The sequence below is a fragment of the Meleagris gallopavo genome, chromosome 2 (assembly GCF_905368555.1).
Source record: "Meleagris gallopavo chromosome 2, MGAL_WU_HG_1.1, whole genome shotgun sequence".
In the NCBI taxonomy this organism is placed as follows: domain Eukaryota; kingdom Metazoa; phylum Chordata; class Aves; order Galliformes; family Phasianidae; genus Meleagris; species Meleagris gallopavo.
The window spans coordinates 14583976-14604461 of NC_139405.1; the positions used below are offsets into that span (position 1 = coordinate 14583976).

The following is a 20486-nucleotide window of genomic DNA, read 5'->3' on the forward strand; positions in this document are numbered from 1 at the left end:
CTAAATGTCTGCATGAGGAGGTGTGGCCTGCTATGCCAATTAGCTCGCCCACACAAAACCCGTGTTAACTTCAGAGCTAAATCTCCTAGCATGCATTCTCCTATCGACACAACCAGCATAAAACAAAGAAATGATGGGTGAAGGCAGCATTCAGAACAGCTTTATGTGCCACATTTTACATGCCCAGCTGCCCACATACCACTGTACCTACAGCCACTCAGTGACTTCACTTCCATGCAGCAAATTGTCCTCTCCTCCAGAACCCAGACACCCACAGCACTCCTGCACAAGCCCCGCAGAACACACGCACACTGTGGTAGGAAGAAGGAGGGAGAAAGCCTGTGGGGATAGCACAAAAACATTTAATTAGTTCATAATTTATAATGATGTGGGATTTCAAGGATGCTGTCAGTGAAGTATAGATGGTACCTGTCAAATAAAGCCACTAATGTATACTGCCTTTAATGAGACAAAGAAGATTTGAGGCTTTATGGGAATGGTGTTCTTTGCTGCCATCAGAAATTAAACAAAGCCAGGGGTCAAGAGTCCTCAGGAAAGCTCTGCTTGAGTACTTCATGTTTCACACCTTGATGGTGCACTGTATAAGAAGATTATTACATGAAACTTGAATTCAGTCTCATTGGCAATGGTTCTGATGACAAGCAAAATGGTTCCTTTCCTCCAGCAAAATATTTGTTGTTTGACATCACTTATTCACAATATATCCATTCTGTATCATATGGTTAAGTACCGGTACAAGTAAAGCCTGGCCTTGCTGGGTGTAGCTAATGTTCACAGTGAGGCACAAAGAATAAACGCAATTTGGAAGTTGGCACTGTCCAAGTCATTGCATGCTGTCCCTAAAACAAAATGCAAAGAAGAGATGTAACTTCTACACACCAACCAAGTCGGCAGAAACACAGAAAACATTTTTTTAGCTGCCATAAAGACCCACTGAAACAAGAGCTTCCCAAATCTCTGCAGGTATGTCTGTGACTTTTCCATCAGCAGCAGCCTGCTGCTTAGGGAAGCAGAGCATTAGGCTTTCCTTAAAGGTATTTAAAAGCCCCTCTGTTCACTTTCAGCTATTCATCACGGTCATTCGAAGTTCTTTTATACCCCTCCTTCTTCTTTCGCACATCTGGTAATGCGTGTTACTATACTGCAACCATAAATAATAAATCATATGGAGATATTGGATGCTCAGTCCCAGTGTCCTCACAGCCAAGTCCATCTAGCCACCACCACAAATGTACATGAGAAGATGACAGCAGGACAAAGTTCTCCATTCTGAAATACAGCTTCTAAATAGTACATAATTAGCAGGGCACCAAGCATGTAGGCTAAAAACTATGCTAAACAGCACGTTTTAAAAATATTTCCTTCTTCAGCGAGTATGATTGCATTTAGAACTACAGAGCAGATGACAATTTTTGTCTCTTGGCAAAACCTGGCATTTGCGCCTTCCGTATTCAAGAAGATGAAGAGAGAGGCTCTTTTTGATTGCCTTTGACTATACATTGTCCCAACACACAAACTTGTTATAAGGTTACAGTGATCATATCAGTGCTCTGTTCCTACTGAGCATTTCTGCACAAGCATATGATATTCCAACAGTTCTTGGTCTCTGCTGTGCAAGCATACCCTATTCTGTGATTGATTTGTCTGATGGGAGGGAGACTAATCAATTCTGCAATTTATCCAAATACAATTGAAATTATGCTGACAGCCTGAGCCCTGTTGCCTTCCATTTCTGACCAGAAGCTCCACTTCTGCCTTCCATTTCTGACCAGAAGCTCCATTTCTGCCTTCCATTTCTGACCAGAAGCTTCATTTCTGCCTTCCATTTCTGACCAGAAGCTTATTACTGCTGCTGTACAAATTTCTCTGAAAAACAGGCTTCTTAAATTTAAGAGTAGACTTCAAGAAAACAGAGGTTTGGCCAACGGTTACTAAACCATTCCTTAAATGCATGATTACAGAAGATGGTATTAACAGTATTGTAGATAAAGTATGAGCAGCTATGAACACCTTGAAGTCCAGACTGGAGCTCTGCAAGCTATGCAAATCTCTCAAAACTCTCAATACATTTGAGGAGAAAAAAAATCTCTTGTGAATAAATACATCAGGATCTACTTTCTCCATAAAAGCTGTTTATGGTTAATCGTTAATGATAAATAATTTGTTCTGGGTATTTTCTAAAGATGTTTTGGAGTTTCAGTGTCTTGAAGACAAGTACCACTGCAGTGTTTACATACCAATGAAAAAAAACATTCCAATTCCACAATTCACAAATCCATACAAACCTGGTTTCCCAGAAAGCTTAAAATAAGTGAATCTGAAAAGCTTGTCTTCACCCCTACGTTTCCCAGTGAGGCCATGAGAAATCTTCTCAGTACTCTCAGGAGACGTTAGGCTCTTACCTTTCTTGACTGCACATCCGTAACTTCTCAACCTCATTTTTACTGAATGCTAACTTTTAAAAGCAACTTAGCTTTCTAGCTGCAAAGGCATCTGAACATCCAGACAATGTAATACAGTAAACCTTTTGCCTCCCTCTTAGCAAGGATGCACTCAGAGGTTAAACTGGACTACAGTGAAAGAAATCACTGGTGAAGGGTTCATTTATTTACATTCCTGTTAGAGAAACCTACAAAGGCATACATCAACAGAAACAAACCATTTTAGTACATTCATTGACTGAACATCCATCAGTGTACGTGATCTATGCCAACACGTATTAGGACTGACAAGATACTACTACTGTAGTGCCAAAGGACGAGGGGGCAGGGGAAGGAACAAAAGGGAGCGCTCATCCCTTCCTTAACAATGAGCCCCTATTTCCTTTCACTGCACCTGAGCTCCAGAGCTTCAAAACCAATGAACTTTTCTCGTTGGGCACTAACAGATAGGCTGTGGTTTGCCTCACAGTTGGTGGTATACTAACTCTCGGTAGTATGCTGCACTGTTTCCTTCAAAGGAGCCCTTCCTCTTACAGCATCTCTTGACTCCTGTATCACTTCTGCTAAATAAATGACATCACCTCGCTCAATCAACCACATGCAGCTTTACTCTTTCCCCCTTCCTTCCTACTGTTTGCACTCACTGTTTATTTTTTTAAGCACCTCACCCCCCTATTAATCCACCAGACAGTACAAAAGACTCATTTGTGAGAGAGAGATTAGAGCTGTAAGCACTCAGTCTCACTGCGAAACACCTGTTTCATTCAAACAACCAGAGGAAAAAAGCAGAGAATTGAACAAACTGCTGGTGGAAATGGAGCTGTGAGCAAATTCCTACTGTGAGGAGAGCTACCAAACTCCGGATGCTGCTTTTCTTACCCTCTTCAGTTACTACCGCAGAAAACACACACAGCATCTACAACAGCAAATTCACATGCCTGCAACACTGGTAGGCTCCTGACATTGTGTGCCTGCTCTTCAGCTCTTAACAGAGTGCAGAAACCTGCAAACTATTTACTTGAAACACTGCTTGAAGTTATTTTCTTTATTCTATTTTCCTTTGTCTGGAATTTAAATTAGAACGGCCAACACTGTCTTAAATTGGAACTATATCAACCAGCTTCATTTCTTATATTCCTTCAGCACCAAGACAGGATCTTTCCATTGAAGCCTCCAGTATATTGTTGAGACGTGGACAAATGCTTTGCATTTATTCTTCCAATAGCACCAAACACTACCCCAATTTTGAAACATAAGTAAAGAAAGCATGAAAATCACTTTGAACTTTCCTAATAATTTTTTTCAATCGTATAAATGTAACACCAGTCTTCAGCAATGTCAACACTTACAGAAAGGGTCAGTAGATTGATGGCTGCTGGATTTATCTTCATGGAAAAGAGGTAAGTGACAATATACCAACAAAAACACCACGTGGCATAGCATGGCTCTGAGTCATTCTCTTTCTTTTATGAAATGAGAGAAAATTATACACCAAACAGATTGTATAAGCACCATGGGCAGTAACTAAAGCTGGAAGAAGGCCAGGCTACATTAATAGCTGCTATTTGATCTAGTTCAAGATCCCTAAACACCCAATACCTGATGAAGTCAGAGGAAAGGCTCCTATCAATTTCAAGAGGTGCTGCACAAGGCCCAACAAGATCACCAACCAATCTATTGCATGTGGAACAAGGAACAGAGCTGACACTACAGCAATTAAGTTCACCACAAGCAGTGGTAACATTCCCACTAACCGTATTTCAAAATTGATCAGCCTTTCCTCTTTCCAGAGGAATCCGGCCTCTTGAGCACTGTGAAAGCTCTGAAATAAACGGAATTACTCAAGGAATAATGTACCACTAAATCTGAATATTTATGGTAAAATCTACCACAGCAATTTCTAATGTAGTGAAATCCAAGAATTCTGCATTAAAAAAATCAGCAATGCAAAAACAGATCTTCGACTGATATAAATCAGCTGTTCGTATTTTAAAGTGAAGGGGCCATAATTTGCAATAAAACTACAGCTTGTCATTTTCAAAATGAAAACATTTTACAACATCTACAGCTAAGCGAAGACTCCTGCTTTGACTTTCTTACTGTATAATAATAGCTCATTTCTGTTGCCTCAAAGCACTTTTTTTTTTTATACTTGTTACAAAACTGCAGGCATCACAAGACACTATTTAGGTGCCAGTTGGTTTTAAGTTTCACTACTTAGATACTTGTAACTTATTTGAGGAGCTCCCAGAGGAAACAAAGCATGTATTACATAAGGATGTTTGTCCACAAGCGCAATATAAAGCACACCTTTCTTACTCCATTCTTCTTTTTTTTTTTTATAATAAATTCTTTTAACATCACATAGAAATAAAGGTATTTCTGTGTGTAATGCCTGTATGTATGTAGATGTATACCTGTATCTATCTCCATATATTGTTCCAGCAATAGTCGCCCTTTCACACGGCTCATCAATAGCGGGCTTTACTCACCTGACGGGCAGTGTGCCACAGGCCTATGCACTCTGTCAACGCCTCTTATCTGCTCTCATGCCTGTCTTCAGATCTGTAGTTAGCAGAGGCTGGAGCTCTGTCTCCTGCTAAACACAATAAAATTAAAGCTGTAATTAGCTGCCTGCTCCGGACAGCCAGGCTGCATTCCACATCCAGAGCCAGCGCTGCAGTGACGGGCCATGGGGACAGCAAGTGGCCCAAGGGAAGAAGGTGAGCCCCAAGGCTCTGAGCGATGCTACAGAGGAACGAGAGCTCAAGGCACTCTACCTTCAGGAGGCAGGCTTATAAAAAGGAGTTTGTGCATGCAAACCCCGGCTTCACACGGAGCCATCTGGCAGCTCCACTGTTTGTACCCAGTGTGGAACCCCTCCTGGCCACCACTGCAGGAGATACTTGTCTGCCCGTAAAGGAAGCTTTTCTGGACTGCAGGGGAAACATGGATTCTGATACACACAGACTGCCGCAGTTTGATTCAGGCTCTCCTGCTGGTGCTTGCTAGAATCCTTTCCCTCAAATGAAGCCATCTCACCAGGCAAGCACACTGCCTGCAGTGTGAGGTGGCTTGACAGGTGCTGGGGCTGGATGGAGCCACACAGCACGGGCAGCCCTGGCCTCTCCTCACAGCACCCGCACAAGGAGCACCCATCTCCACTCAGAAATGGGAGGAATTAACCACAAATCCTGCCGTTCCGACAATTCTCAGAGAAGCTCTGTTCCCAAGCAGCAGCAAATTGCTCCCTCTGCATGAGTGTCAATTCCCAGTCACAACACTGACTCCTGTCAATCCAGTCTCTCAATTGTAATGCTCAGTCTAATGTAGTTGAGGAAACGCCTCAATTCTAAACTTTTAGCAGAAATCCAATTTCAACGATGCCATTTTTCATCAGTACAGATGATCTGCCTTAACTAGCAACTTCAAGCAAGCAGCTATGTGCAATAAATTAGCAGCACGCAATCCCACTACATACACATTCAAAAAGAGTACCTGCACGTCAGCCAGCAGACCTGTCATTAGAGAAAGCGTTCTTCAGCTTTGCTTCTAATGAAGCCTTACTTCTGGCCGACCATTTGGCTCTGAGAGCCACAAGATCTGCCTTCTTTGTGTTCACAAACATTTCCACTGCTCCACCACATCTGACACCGCAGGCTCCCTTCTGCCAACAAGGAGATGGCCGTTTCACCACAATGTGAGTCCACATTAAAACCTGGACTGGAGGTTTGGGGCAGAACAGAAGGACTGGCTGATGTCCCACCAAGCAAACTTGCTTTGCTACAGACAACTGATCTCCCCTTGGTAAAAAGGACTAACGAGATCAGCAAGAAGTGCAAGTACCTGCAGCTACTGTTCTCTTCTGAACTTTGCCTACATATTTAACAAAGCGATTAAAAAAATAACACAGTTGATGAGACAAGGATGTGTGTGGAAGGAGAAACGGGTGACAGTTCACATCCAATTTAGCAAAACAGTGACATTTACAACAAGTAACAGCTCTTCCCCAAACACACACTAGCACTTCCATGCCTGTATCTGCCGCCTTCTGCTGGACGCTGCCAGTTCCCAGCTTCTCCTCTCCTGCCAGCACCAGGAGGCAGAACAAGGGCTGAAGGAGAAAGCAGTTGCGTCTGCTGCTCTTGAGGTGGACATAAGGCTTTCAGAAGGTGCTTTTCTTTCTATCTGCTGATGGCACTCCACAAGACTGCTGGCAAAGCCAGCAGTTCAGGCACTGTCACCTGCCTGCCCAGGACTGATCTTTTTGATATGGCTCTGGACAGCTCTTCTTCCCCAAGCTGCTGGAGGGGCACAGCAGATCCCAGTCCCTGTTTCGACCCAACCCTCCTTGGGCCGACAGAGTTTAGCTGAGCTCCAACACAGAGAACATGTCAATATGAGCATCAAACAAGCTCACACCTTGGCCAAATCAGGGGAGACATTCACAAGGGAGGCCAAAAGACCATCCCAGAGTCTTTCTCCCTAAGGCTCCTCTCTGAAACAGCTGCAAGTATTTTCTGTAAGGAAAATAATGTGTTCTTCCTTATGCTCAGAAAAGCTGAACAGTTTCTGCTGATCATTTCCAAATAATTTAGCCTGAAGCAGACCTCAGCATGTATGATTTCAGCATGCATGGTAAAAGTTTAACATTAGAGGCTACTACAATGGAAATTGCTGGGCATCACTGGTTTCACTTATAATAATGAAACTCAGTTGAAAGTTAGGAGCAGCTTGATGCATTAGCTTTACATAATAAACACCCTTTTTTCAGTACCAAATTGTTTTACAGAAACTGACTTCAGCTAAATATTTTGCCTGAGTTAATCTTGACTCATATATTTTTATTCTCACAGTATTGCCGTATTTCATTGTTTCAACTCATACATATATATTACATTAAAAAAATGTTAATATATACCACATGTGTACACTATTATACCTTACTCAGTATTATTATACCCTGCGATAATATAAAATCAGTACTATCAGGTGTCACATTTTCACATTTCATAATCAAAATGTTTTGATGCTTCCAAAGTAGAACTTCTCAGAATACCAACCTCACCGTGAGTGCCAAACTGCTGTCTGACATGCTGATGGGGTTTGCAAACTCATTTTGAAATTTAAAATTTAATTTCAACAAAGTTCTACTTTCCAACCAATGCCACCAACTGCATGCAACATATAGATGACTACTCTGGGACACTAAAGTGCTCAAAAAAATAGCTCAGCATCTGTGAAAATAAGCAAGTCAATGAGAAAAAATGGGAGTTAACATTTAAAATTGTGAGGGTTTTTGTTTGTTTGCTTTTTAATATCGAACAACTTGGGACACACACACGCGCAAAAAGATTTAATTATGAATGCTATCATCAGACAGTTCATACCCGTCTTCCTGTTGTTCACCTGGGCTTTTTGCAGGGCTTAATTCATTGAAGCCTTTCCAACTTACATAACTTGCTTATGTACAAAAGCAGAACAATGCTACCACTAAGCTGAAAATTTTTCATGCTTTGTTGTTAAAGACTAGCAGGTCCCTTCCCCAGATACCTGCAGCCTTCCCCAGTGTTCTTTTATCGCTGTCTCAATCCTCCCCCATCACCAGCCCCAGGCAGCATTACCTAAACAATAGGGTTCACCAAACATCAATTGTGAGCACAAACATAAGATCTAAAGCTTCTACAACAAATATAATGTCCAGCTGAAAATCAAACATTTCGAGAGCAGTAAGCCAGAAACCTAGTCTTGCAAAGCACTTCTACAGGTCATTTTGGCATGGAAGGATGCTGAGGTCATTGCTAGAGTTGCCTGAGCGCTGCCTTAGTGCATCACGCAGCAGAAATTGCCCTGGCTTTAATCTGTCCTCCTGTCTCATCAAGTTCTTGGTTTTCTCATGTTTGTCACCTCACTGCATGGGCAAGTCTACTTCTCGGTGTCCATGCCTTACATGCTGGTGGCAACATGGCAAGGCAGGAACCATCTCTAGTTGACTTTAGGAACACAGTGAGTAACTTGGTGCACTTCACTACTACAAACCACAGCTATTGGAAAGCATCCTGCCATCTTCAGTATGCTGTTGATGAGGCCTTCATACCACATGTTAATTCAACCCCGTAAAGGTACATTTTGAATCAAGCTCATAATGAAATACAAACCCCACATTCAAGTATTAGTATAGGGAAATAATGCACGTATAAATGTACATAAATACATTTATGACTACAATATTTTACAAACGTCTCCCTTATGTAAATATACACTCATCACTCCGTGTAGTTTATTCACTGCAGGTTATTCCATACACAGCTCCACACAGTGCAGGCTGGTAACATTCACTGCTTCTGCTAACAATTCATGAAACAAATAACTATCTGCACATTCTCCTTCAGGCTGCTAATAAGGTCCTCCAGTGCTCATTTTGCTATTATTACCACACAGACAGTTCCTTTTTGGCTTAAAAAAAATAATAATAATAATCTGAGAGAAAATAAAAACCATACGAGACAGCTCTTGCAGCTGGCATGAATCATCCAAACTCAGTCAGTGGGCCAGATCTTTACATGGTGCGAATGGCCACATTGCCAAGGAAACCAAAGCTATTCTCCAGGGACCAACTAACCAACACCCTACTTCACTGCTCAAGCTCATTCTTTTCATCTAATAGCAAGTACATGAATCTATCCCATCCTCTAAGCCAGTAATTACTGTTATTAAGATAATAATTAAGATATAATATTTAGATAACCATAAAGCTGTGGTTATCTTGGAAAAAGACATCTATCTGTATAACTACTTTTGCAAACTCTTCCATAGAGGAGCAACACCTTTCTTCTGGTTGTTTTTTCTGGGGGGGGGGGGGGGTGTGCAGACAAAAGGGAGATGCCCGTTCTAAACAGCATCAGCTCTAATGGCAACAGAGACAGGCAGAGCTCTCTTGGACATCTGGGTCAGGTGTCTTCTCCCTACCAGGTAAATGGCACAGTGCTCAAATCTCCTTTCCATCAGTTTCCACATAATTGCTACGTCTTCTCATGTGTCCTAGAGGTTTTTGTTCAGCAGGTCTGTTGTTCAGTTCTGCTATAGAATGGTTTAAGTTAGCAACTCCCTGTGTATCGGGGTGGTAAATAATGTCTTAACTTATCATAGTGTGCTGTTTCAGAAAGCTTAATAAACTGGACTGAACAACAGTCTAAAAAAGAAAATAAAACATTTAACAGGCTGGCATTTCTACCCCCTTCTGCTTTCTAAGAAAGACAAAATAAAAAACAAACAAGCAGTGCTACAAACCAGAGTGCGCACACAGCTCTCCCCACAAATGCTTTCCCATTAACCCAGTGTTTGACTGCATTACCTATGAACTAACGTGGTTTCAATTTAGTTTCTTATTAATCTTGGGCATTTCTTTCAACTGCTATTTTAAAAATAGAAACTTCATGTTGAACATTTTAATAGCAATAAGTTTCAAAGGCAACAAGCTGCTTTACTGATTTTTTTTCCAAAAACTTTATTGCCAGATGTAAGTACTTGTGATTATTGATATTCTTTGTTTTCCCACAGGTTTCTCATTTCCTTATTAAACAACATATCTGTATTTAAGCAGCTCCATGAAAGTTTAGTGAGGTCCACAAGAAGTCACTGCTCACCGGCCCACGGATCCATCTTACCTAACTTCAAGGCACTTCAAACTGCTTAAATAAGGAATTGATCTGCAATGAGCTATCCCATTAGACAGTGAAAGGGACTACAGGACCATGAAGACTATAAGTGCCTTCATCCCATCTAAATTCTGAATTGTTTTCTAGAAGTAACTATTTTTCTTCACCAGTTCTCCACCAAAAAAGGGACCCTACAGCTGCAGAAGGACTTAAGATAAGCAGTTATCTAAGGATCAAACAAAAACTGGGATGAATCCAGACTTTGGGGGGGTCCTCAGTACTATCAGTAAACAAGCAGAGAACCTGCTGAGAGAACATCTCAAGCCCATGTATATTAGCTTAAATCAAGTTTAAATCAAGATAGTAACACTACTGTGGTTATCATAGATGACCTCATCTAAAGTACTGTTCAAGTGGTCTTTAGGTAAGATCAAAAGTCAAATGAAGTAAACAGAAAAGCAGCTACAGTTTTGGTAGGCTTTGCTGCACATCAGTTTTGCATATAGCTCTGCTCAGTCTCATCCCTTCCTTACAAAGAAAATCATGAAACCACACCACAGAAGCCACAGGTAGCTTAACCACTGATTTCACAGAGAGAATAACTGAATCCTTCCTGAGTAGAGACAAATCTATTTTCCACATGGGAAAATATGGGAACATTTAAAAAAAAAAAAAAAAAAAAAAAAAAAAAAAAGCAGCTAATTCCCATCCATCACTTTCTGAGTCCGGGGAGATGGCAGTGAATAGTAGCAACCCTGGGGAACTAAAGGAAATCTTCACATACAGCTGTTAAGTACTAAGCGGGTTATCAGCGATTACGCTAATTTTAGCATTTTATTAGCACTTGAAGAGATTCCTCCCCACCCGCTTCTGATAGTTCCCATCCCTTCAAAGAGACTGCCGCTATACAAGCCAGGGATTCAGGATCCAGCCAGCACAGCTTCTTCCACCAGCACTAGTTCTGCTCAGAGCCTGTGGCCCTGCCCCCATCACCTCCAATAACTCATTCCCACCACCTGCCAGGCGTTTCCGCTCCTTCCTTGTGCTAAATGCCAAATCAGCTGTTTATGTAGCTGTGCTCTGAGGGAGCAGAAAGTTCCAGTGAGGAGATGGGAGCAATAACCTTGTTTTCTATCATTGTTTCCAAACAGTCGCCAGGAGTCCTTACAAGGTAAAATAAACAACTCGAAACTCAAGTACTTCCTTAATACATGGTTGGGACAGGTAAAGGGAGTATTAAAGGACAGAACTTCCTACAGTATAAGAAAAAAGCATCTAATGGAGCCTGACCCAAAGTCCACTAGAAGTCACTAAGTAGACTCCTGCTGACTTCAGTGAGCTTTGGATCTGTACTACAAAGACAGCCAGCTGCAAAAGCTGCTACAGTCAAAGGAAAATGTGCTATGAAGGAGCAGTGGCCTTGTAGCTGAAGTACTGGCATGGTTTCAAGAGACTTTTGTTCAGTGTTTAGCTCCACCACTCCTGACCCTTTGCAAATTATTCAATTCCTCTGGAAAACAGCTTCCCTTTCACACTGTAGGTATCTCATCCAATCAGCTTAAACATGCAGAAATTTAGGGACATCTGTGAGAGGAAACAATTTTATGGAGAGACTCGCCAGCACCATCCCAGAGGGTATGGCTCTCCTGTTATGGACCCAATAAGGTCTGTTTCCCCTGCAACCCAGTACTACAGTGAGTGTTCAACTTGTATCCTAGTTCCCCTCAGGCTTCTCCTTATCTAGCTGGCCAGCCATTGGAATGGATGGCTAACACAGCACAGAGGTCAATGCATGCTGGCAGGTTCTGCTGAGATCCAAGTGCCTGTGTCCATCTTAAAAGATATGGCTGCATGACTCCAATCCAGCCAAGCAGATGAGCATTTATCTAACTCTTGAGCATATGAACAGGACTATAAAAGTCAAGGTAATACAAACATAATTGCTTTCCTGGATGGAAGATCTGGGAGAAGTAAGCTGTGTTTTCCTGGAGAATCAAGGAAGCTAGTCAGTCTTAATATTATTTGCACACTTGCCAGAATATCTTCCTCCCAGCAGTCAGGCTTTTGGCAGTTAAATGCAAACCATCTATCGTAATATTATTCTTCTGTGTAAGAAACAAGCACAAGAAACACTTCAAAAAAACTATCCAAGCAAAGGCACAAATTCAACCCCAGAATTTAAATTCTAAAATCATTTCATAGCACAGAAAGATCAAACTACAAATAAGCTGCAAAAGACATTACTAACTTAACATTCCGTTATTCCTTTTTTCCAAAGTGTGATTCTTTTCTTCAAGCCAAGCATACTTTGCTGGGACCAAACTTTCACAGTAGATTTCCTGTGCTGTGGAATTGATGAGATAAAGCAGTTACTTAGGACTAACAAATCACTTCATTAAAGAAACCCTTTCATAAATATTTTCAACAGCAATTAACACCCTAGCGTAAAAAACTCATTTTGTGCTACATTCCTTGATCAGGCAAGATCTCCCTCCTAACATCATGGTTTCAGGACATGGTCTTAATTTTGAAGGAAAGAAAGAACCATGACTCTTGTCATTGCCTCCACATTAGCTATTTGCTTTCTTTTAGGCAGGAACAAACAGTCAAAGGTTGGACAGAGCTGCCTGCCCTCAGTTCTCAAGCCACATGAAAAATGGACTGTCCAGTGTTTTTCTAGCTGTTTCATAAGTCTCTGGGGAGCTAGGATAACTTAGTGCATTTCTTCTAAGCAGAGGTGAACAAAAGCATACTCTCACCTGGGGTCCAGGTTGCTTCTAATGCGTATCCTCATTTTGCCAGCATTTTATGATAAAGGTCAGCCCTGGCAGGTAGAAAAGGTAGAAAATAGAGCTAAAAAACTTGAAAAGTTCTGGGTTGTTTTTCTTTTTATGTCCCTTTGCCTCAAGTTAAGGGCCTGTCTGTGAAGTTAACAATACGCTGAGCTAACGTTCTACAGTACATCTCCAAGGCTGTACAAAATCCCAGAGTCAGTGTGGTCCCTGGTGAAGCAAGATCCAAAGCAGAAACACAAGAGATGTTGCAGGAGGTTACTTGGTGACTTTCATTCTGCACATTAAAATATATGTCCTATTAAGACACAGTATAAAGGCAGCATTTTGAAATTGTAACATTAAAAGACTATATGTTTTTGTTTTTTTTAAGGTTTTTTTCAGGTTTTTTTTTTTTTTTTTTTTTTTTTAACAGGTTTAGTTCTGCTATGGTTGAAATGACTATTCTCTTGTTTATTTGAACAATCCAATATTACAATGCAGTAAAAACACAATATGTTGGAAGAGAAAACAGACAAATCATTTCAACCCAGTGTTAGTTTACCAATTAAATTACATCTAAATATTTTATGGGGTTCTAACCTTATAAAATAAGTCAATGAATAATTGTAAGGGTGCAATTCTTCAAGATATTTCCATGTTTTAAAAGACCCTCCATTTCTGTAGGGAAAATTCAGAAGTAGCTAAATAAATGTGAGTATATGAACTGATTATAAAAGCCCTACTGAACTGGAGTAACAATAATGCCTCAGTCTTGAAAACACAGAAAGCAAATGCAATTTTACATTTAAAGATCTGAAAACAAACTCAAGGCTAATATTTTCAGGGGGAAAAAAAAAAACTTTGATCTCTTTTTCTTTCGGGGGGGAGCCAATATCAACATGAGTGATTTTGTACTATATTCAGGAGTCTTTATGTGGGTTAATAACGTTAAAGTTATTCCACTACTTTTTCAGACTTCTCTGGAATCAGCTCCTTGGTGAAAAAGAGCCCTATTGAAGACTCCTGAATTTGCATAGCATGTGCAAGATATTTAGATTTATATTCCATGTTGGTTTGGTGTATTTAGAGTTTACTCAGGCATATGCAATTCATTGGCTGTATTGTCATCTTCACAATGAACAAGTATACTTGCTTCATCTGCAAGAAATACAGCTTTAAATGTAGAAAATTAAATTTCCACAAGAAAATGTGTTCCATGAAAATTTCCATCAATAAAGGCTTAGCTCAAACATACTGAGGTTGAGAGATTTTGATTTGTGCTGAGCCTGCCTAGGTGCAGTGCTACTTAGCTAGCAAAACCATGAAGTCATCTGAAAATGGCTCCTTCAGAAGTGCTCATCTAGTGACAGTTATTTACATTGCAGTTCTCTAAGAAACCTTTGGCTGTCATGATTCTTTTGTGTTCAGTGATTTTGGCCACAGAAACCAGCAGACCTTGCCGTGAAGACTTTACAAACCTTATAAAGGAATCGTAATTATCTTGAAAACACAGAGAAAGGTGACATCAGTGATGAAAAACTGAACGCACTGAAATACAGAGACCAGAAACCACAAAAATTATCCATCAACTCACAGATTCCATTCAAATCAGATCCAAAACCCCACATCAGTTGTGTGACTCACGTCATCCTTTTTGCTAGCTGGGAGACACACTCACATGTAGCAGCAATGTGCTTCACAATGTCTGTACTGCAGGGTTTCCCCAGAAATTTTAGTGCTAAACACAAAAATTATCTAAAGAAATCTGCTGTCAGTGGGTCTGGTTTGATATTGGTGGGACATCATAGTTCACTTCTCTTACTGACACCAATAGTTTGTTGGAGCTAATGTCCAAAATGGCTCTAACATTGGCACCTTAAGTCATTTTCTGGTCCTAGTAATATGCAGCATACCTGGGACAGGGTGAAGTTTCTAGTATGATCAGAGCTCTGTCCCATGGCAGATCACTAAAACAGTTTGGCTGTTATGGCTGCCAAAGGAAATGCAGAGGGAATATAGCTGCCATCACCACATACGTCAGAGCAATGCACAGCAGAGAGAAGATTCATTCAAAGTAAAGGAGAATACTGGCTCAAGAACAAAGCAGCATCTAGAGCCATGAAAGAATTTGGGCAAAACGATTAGAAGATGAGTCACCAGAACAGCCTGGGGAGCTGTTTGGACAGAGTACTCCAACAATCAGTGAGGGAAGTTTGAAAAGTTTATGATTTTACAGTGCAGAACCCATGACGACAGCAGAAGGCTGGATTTCCATCTCAGTAAGACCTATCCACTCCTTTTCCTGCATTCCTTCCAAATCCCTGATCCTGCATCACCACAGGATTTGCCACTAGTTTCAGTAGGATCAGTTCAACTACTGCAGAACACGTGCTTTCTACAGGGCAAGAGAAAAGAATTCAGAGATCATGAAGTACTGATTACTTTGCGCTTTTCATTTTCATTCTTTCATTAAGAATTTAGTATTTGTTTCCTTACTATTACATTAAGCCATAAAACTTTCCTTCAGGTCATTAGCCTTTTCTTCTAAAAGCAGTGGCTAATTTGGCCATGAAGCTGGTGCCCAGAGGAGAATAAAATGCACTTCAGATATGGGAGATACGCATTGCAACGTGCTTTCTAACTGCTTCTGTCTTTACTGGGACGTATCCACCAAAGCCTATAAGGAGACTGGATCAAAATAGATTGTCTACAGATATGTGTCATGATGGAACGTACAACAAAAAATTAAAACAAAGATAATGCACCTGTTCTGAACTACCATCATTTTGGATCCAAATGAAACTGTTCCCCTGAGTTTCTAATAACATAAGCATTTCAGATGTTCAACACCCAGTGGAAAAACAGCTTTACCTTTAAATAGAGTGGTCTGCCATGAACAGAAATTAAAGACATTGGAGCACTACTTGCTTCTTTATCTACTGCAGAATCACTCCAGATCATTTATTTACCTATCAGTCACCTGTATCATTTAGAGCTATTCTTCTGTGAATAAAAGTCTACGTGATTATTTTCTAACTTGACAAAATAAATCAAGAGGGAGGATACAGGAATACAATTGCTCTAACAGATTTGGATTATGGGATGCTAAGGTGGTAGCTCTCTGTCCAAGGAGCTTGCCAACACACCCTGTACCTGCTTAGTTTTAATAAAGTGTAGTTCACTAACTTCTGCTCTTTGATGCATGTCTATAAAACATTTGTTGTTTTTTTTTTTTCTCTTATTTAGAGCCAAAAGCTTCAATGAATACAACCTTTTGGAAGAAAGCACACTAGTCAGTACAGCCTTGGAGAAACTCCCAGGTAAAAAACAATGCAGATTTCTTGAAATAAGCCTGTTTGCACTACATGTGAGATGAGAGCCACAGCAAGCATTTCAGTGACTGAGTATAAACACATGTGATGAAATAATTACATTAAGTATCAGAGCCAGAATTATTTGTAGGAACTGTACGACAGATATCAGTATTGTCTCAAACAGCTACAGCTATATTCTGAGCTAAAAATACAAAACAAAGCTTTATACCTTTAGTATAAGTATTCTTCATTACAGCTCTCTCCACATTCTTAGGAAGCAGCAACGTACAGCACTATCTACCTGTGAATCATTATGCAGGTTACAAAAAATAAAATAAAATTGAAATATAATGAACCAAATTACCTGGCTTGACTTAGAGACTGAGATCTCCAGCAAAGAATAGGTGTGGACACCTGATAAAGAACATACAACATTGCTCTCACATCACAAAATCTCGTGACTGTTTTAGCTATACATTTACAGCTTTCTCCTAAATTTGATACCATACCATTGAAGCATGTACTAATCTCCTTAGTTTCTGAATATAAAGCATGTGCCAATCCTAAAATATATTTTATTCTCTTCCAGATCACTAATGAAGAAATCATACCATCTAGGCACCCAAGCATACAGCTCACTGTTATCAATCCAAGAGGAAAACCTGCCATGCAAAACTTATGTTTTTCCAATAGACCTGTTGTTTTTGTGGTCTGTGCTGACCCAAATGATGACTGCAAAACCATTTTCAGCTACCTCACCATGAATACACCAGAGACCTTTTACACAGTGAAATAGATTGTGATGCATGGAAGAACAAAACAGCAAACAACAAAAAAAAGGAAGAGAAATAATGCGACTAAAAAGGTTGAGAAATATGGGAAGAAAATAAGTAGGAAGCATACAAGAAATATAACAAAAATCAAAAATAACTGGTAATACATGATGGATATAGGAAACTTCAGCAACATCCTATCCCTACAGAATCAGAGAGAATTTCCTACTTAATTCATTTGGGTTGGGATTCCTCCATTACAAAACAACAATGCCAAAGTAAATTCAACATGAAGTAAATAACTAGAAGTGGCATGACAACCTAAACTGCTGATGAACTGAAAGGAATTACCATGAAGGAAGAGGTGAGCCCTTACAGTAGGAGTGTATCTGGAACAAAGTTGATGCCAGCTACTTTCCAGTGAAGACACCTTGCCTGGATTTTATATGTGGAGACTTACTGCCCTATGCAGCAGAAGGCATCACTGAAAAAAGCATGCGTACAAGCAGCACAGTATGAGTTCAGCACAGTATGAGTTCAGCACAGTGATGTGAGATTCAGGGAGAGATTATAACTGTTAACATTAGGTTGTATCTACACAAGTAAATTAAGTGTGCTTGGGAACATTCCTAGGCATGGAGGCCAGCTGGCACAGGGCAGCCCAAGTCTCCAACAGTAAACACTCTTAACCTTCAAAACAGGGAGGCTGCATGCGAACAGTCGACGGAGGATGGTCCCAACAACGTCTGCTGCCAAACTGCACTGAAAAACTACCTGGGGCAACACTGGTTGGTGCATGCCAAAACCTCACCAGGGACTGTTCTAACAGTTCACCAGGGCGGGCAGTCATGCTCCCAGCCCAGGAACATTCCTGTGCATTGTTTAATTTATTAGCAGTGATATCTAGCTCCCTCCTTTCCCCTCCTTGTCTAGGTGAAGTATTTCTCTTGTATAGGACGTATTTTAGTAGCATTTTTCACTGATCCACCCCTTCTCCCACCCCTAACCACCTCCCCTCGTGTTCCCACACGCAAAGCATATGTGGGAAGGGCTGGTAAAAGCAACAGGAATGGTCCGACTTGAACTGCCTGCTATCTGCTTCACAGGGAGTGCTGTAGGGCATATCCACAGCAGGAGGAAGAAACAGTTGCGCAGAAGGACAAGAGCTTAATGTGCTTCCAAACATGCCCCACCTCATGTCCATGCAGGGACCTGACCGCACTAAGGTGTCCAGGGCTATTCATGACTAGTCAGTCAGGTAAGTACTAACACCAGCAGCACCCTACAACACAAGCTGCCTCATGCTCTTGGGGTTATGGATGGGCTGGGCCATCCGTCTCCATGCCTGAGCAGGTCTTCAAAAGACAAAAACTGGTCCGTGAAGTATATCTTGAGACTGCTGACTACAAACAGATCACATGGTTTTCTAATGGTCATTGCCTTCAGGCACAAAACCAGCAGCACTTAAATTATTTATTCTAAATACACTTTGACTAAGAAAAACAATGCATTCCTTTCTCCAGTTTACCAGAAAAAATAATGATATTGGCTTGTACAGAAGAGGATGACAATTTGAATGAGAGCCTTACACAGATGTGTGTCTGTTTATACAAAACCCTCATCAGTTTAACTTGTATTTTCTGTCAGAGCACCATGTAGCTTCTAATAAATCCCAATTAAACCATAAGTTCAAAGCCTAGCAAGAATATATTGACAAATATTGACAAATATATTGAATACTGGGAATTGACAAGATGTCTAATTAAAGTTTGGGATATGTTGATACATGCTGCATGTCTAGATAGCAACTAACCCTTCACTGGTTTGCTGCAGCATATGATGGGATATTAGAAATCATTAGCAGGAAGTTTTTGAAAATGAGAGAGGAAACCAAGCTGACATGAGCCAGTGATTCTCAGATGAAAATTACCCATTTCTGAGTTCTTCTTGGTGCCTTCAATTTAAAGGAGCCCTCTCCCTTGCTGAAAATCTTAGGACATCTTTGTACTAGGGGTTCTGGTCCATCCAGTTGAGCAGATAGCCAACACCGTTTGCAAGAATGCCACAGTGAAGCTTGGTAAAACTCCTGATGTGAATATAGAGATGACTCTGACATAGATCTGTGATGTGTTAGCTGAACCTTCATCTATTTGTGAAAGTCTCTTGCTAAAATGACTCTAATTCTCTTCAAGGGCTGTAGGTTCACAGTACAGGTGCCCTCCCTAACGCCATTCTGCCCTCCTGAGAAGAAATGAACCTATCAGTCCCAGGTGGTACAGAGGCCTGGGATCAAGGCAAGGTATTGACATGTTGTCCTGTTTAGATGGTGTCTTGTGTCCCCCAAGGAAAAATTTCTCTACACCACCTCCTTGATATCAGTTGAAATTCAGCATAACTCTGCAAGCCCAGGGACACGTGCTGCAGCCGGGGCTTGGTAATCTGAGAACTGCCACATGTGCACTGGTATAAAATACCAAGCACAGTGCAGAAGAGGTAAGAGGCAAATTCAGCATCTCCAAGTAATTCAAGCCTGCGCCCTGATTTAACAAAGCAGAAGTTGAAAATTCTTGGTTTTTTTTTCCTCTTTCTTTCTTTCTGGTTTTGTGAAGACTTCCCACAGTCTGTGATAGATGATGCTGGTTTGGAATACATTTGAAAATATAAAGTACTTTGAAAAGTATTCCAGGCATTATATCACATCCAAGAGCCATCCATATAATTTGTGTAAGGCTGATATTGCTTTAGCAAATACTGTAGAATAATACAAGAGAATCTACAGAAAAGCAGCGTTAAGTTCTATTCTAGCCCAAACCCTAACCCATGAGCAGAGTGCTCTTCAGCATTTGGAGTCTGCCATCTGCACAGCTTGTGGCCCAGTGTCATCCAAAAGCTATTCAAGACCACTCTACAAAGTTAACTGAAGTGCATTGGCACAAAGATCCACTTTGAAAGCTCAGCCATGATCGAAAGAGAAGCATGGATGCAGATTCAGCAGAACCTGTCCAGCAGGCAGAGCTCCATTTGTCCAGCCAAGCACATTAGCAGATTACCTGCAAGGCACCCATCCAGTCAAAAAGCAAAGAGTCGTTCCTAGACCCAAAGTCCTGAGTCCAGAAAGGTTGCTCAGTCATATCTCTGGAGATGTAGCAATGCACTGCCTCACTGCCTGGTGATGACAGAGACAACAGGCACTCGGGCCCAGGCAGGAAATGAATGTGTCACTATCTCACACACCAGTCCAGTTTTAACCAGACTACCATACATCATCCCAAACCCATAGACTCCCAAGTTATGTAGATGCTTTAATAAACTTGACCTCCAGTGCCTATGCCAGCACAGAGTGCAAAGGAAGCCCATCATCTAGAAAAATAGCGCTTCCATAGGGAAACAGCCCCTTTGAAAATTTTGCACCTTGTTTCCATGTCTGTCCAGAATTGGACGCTTCAGAGTTAAAATCTTCCCAGAACACAACTTGTGGGCCAGCCCACAAACCTTCCATTCCTTC

At 41.0% G+C, this 20486-nt stretch overlaps 1 protein-coding gene across 9 annotated transcripts in view; it reads right to left on the reverse strand.

Annotated features, from left to right (window-relative positions):
* Window positions 1-20486, reverse strand: part of BMP2 (bone morphogenetic protein 2) — a 236864-nt gene that overhangs the window by 93332 nt on the left and 123046 nt on the right. For 5 of the 9 annotated variants that reach the window (XM_085219026.1, XM_085219021.1, XM_085219019.1 and 2 more), the window contains one exon: window positions 4955-5061. The exons of the other annotated variants lie outside the window; for them this stretch is intronic. The gene's annotated coding sequence lies outside the window, so the exon portion shown is untranslated. The remainder of the gene's footprint in view (window positions 1-4954; window positions 5062-20486) is intronic. 9 annotated transcript variants of the gene reach the window in all.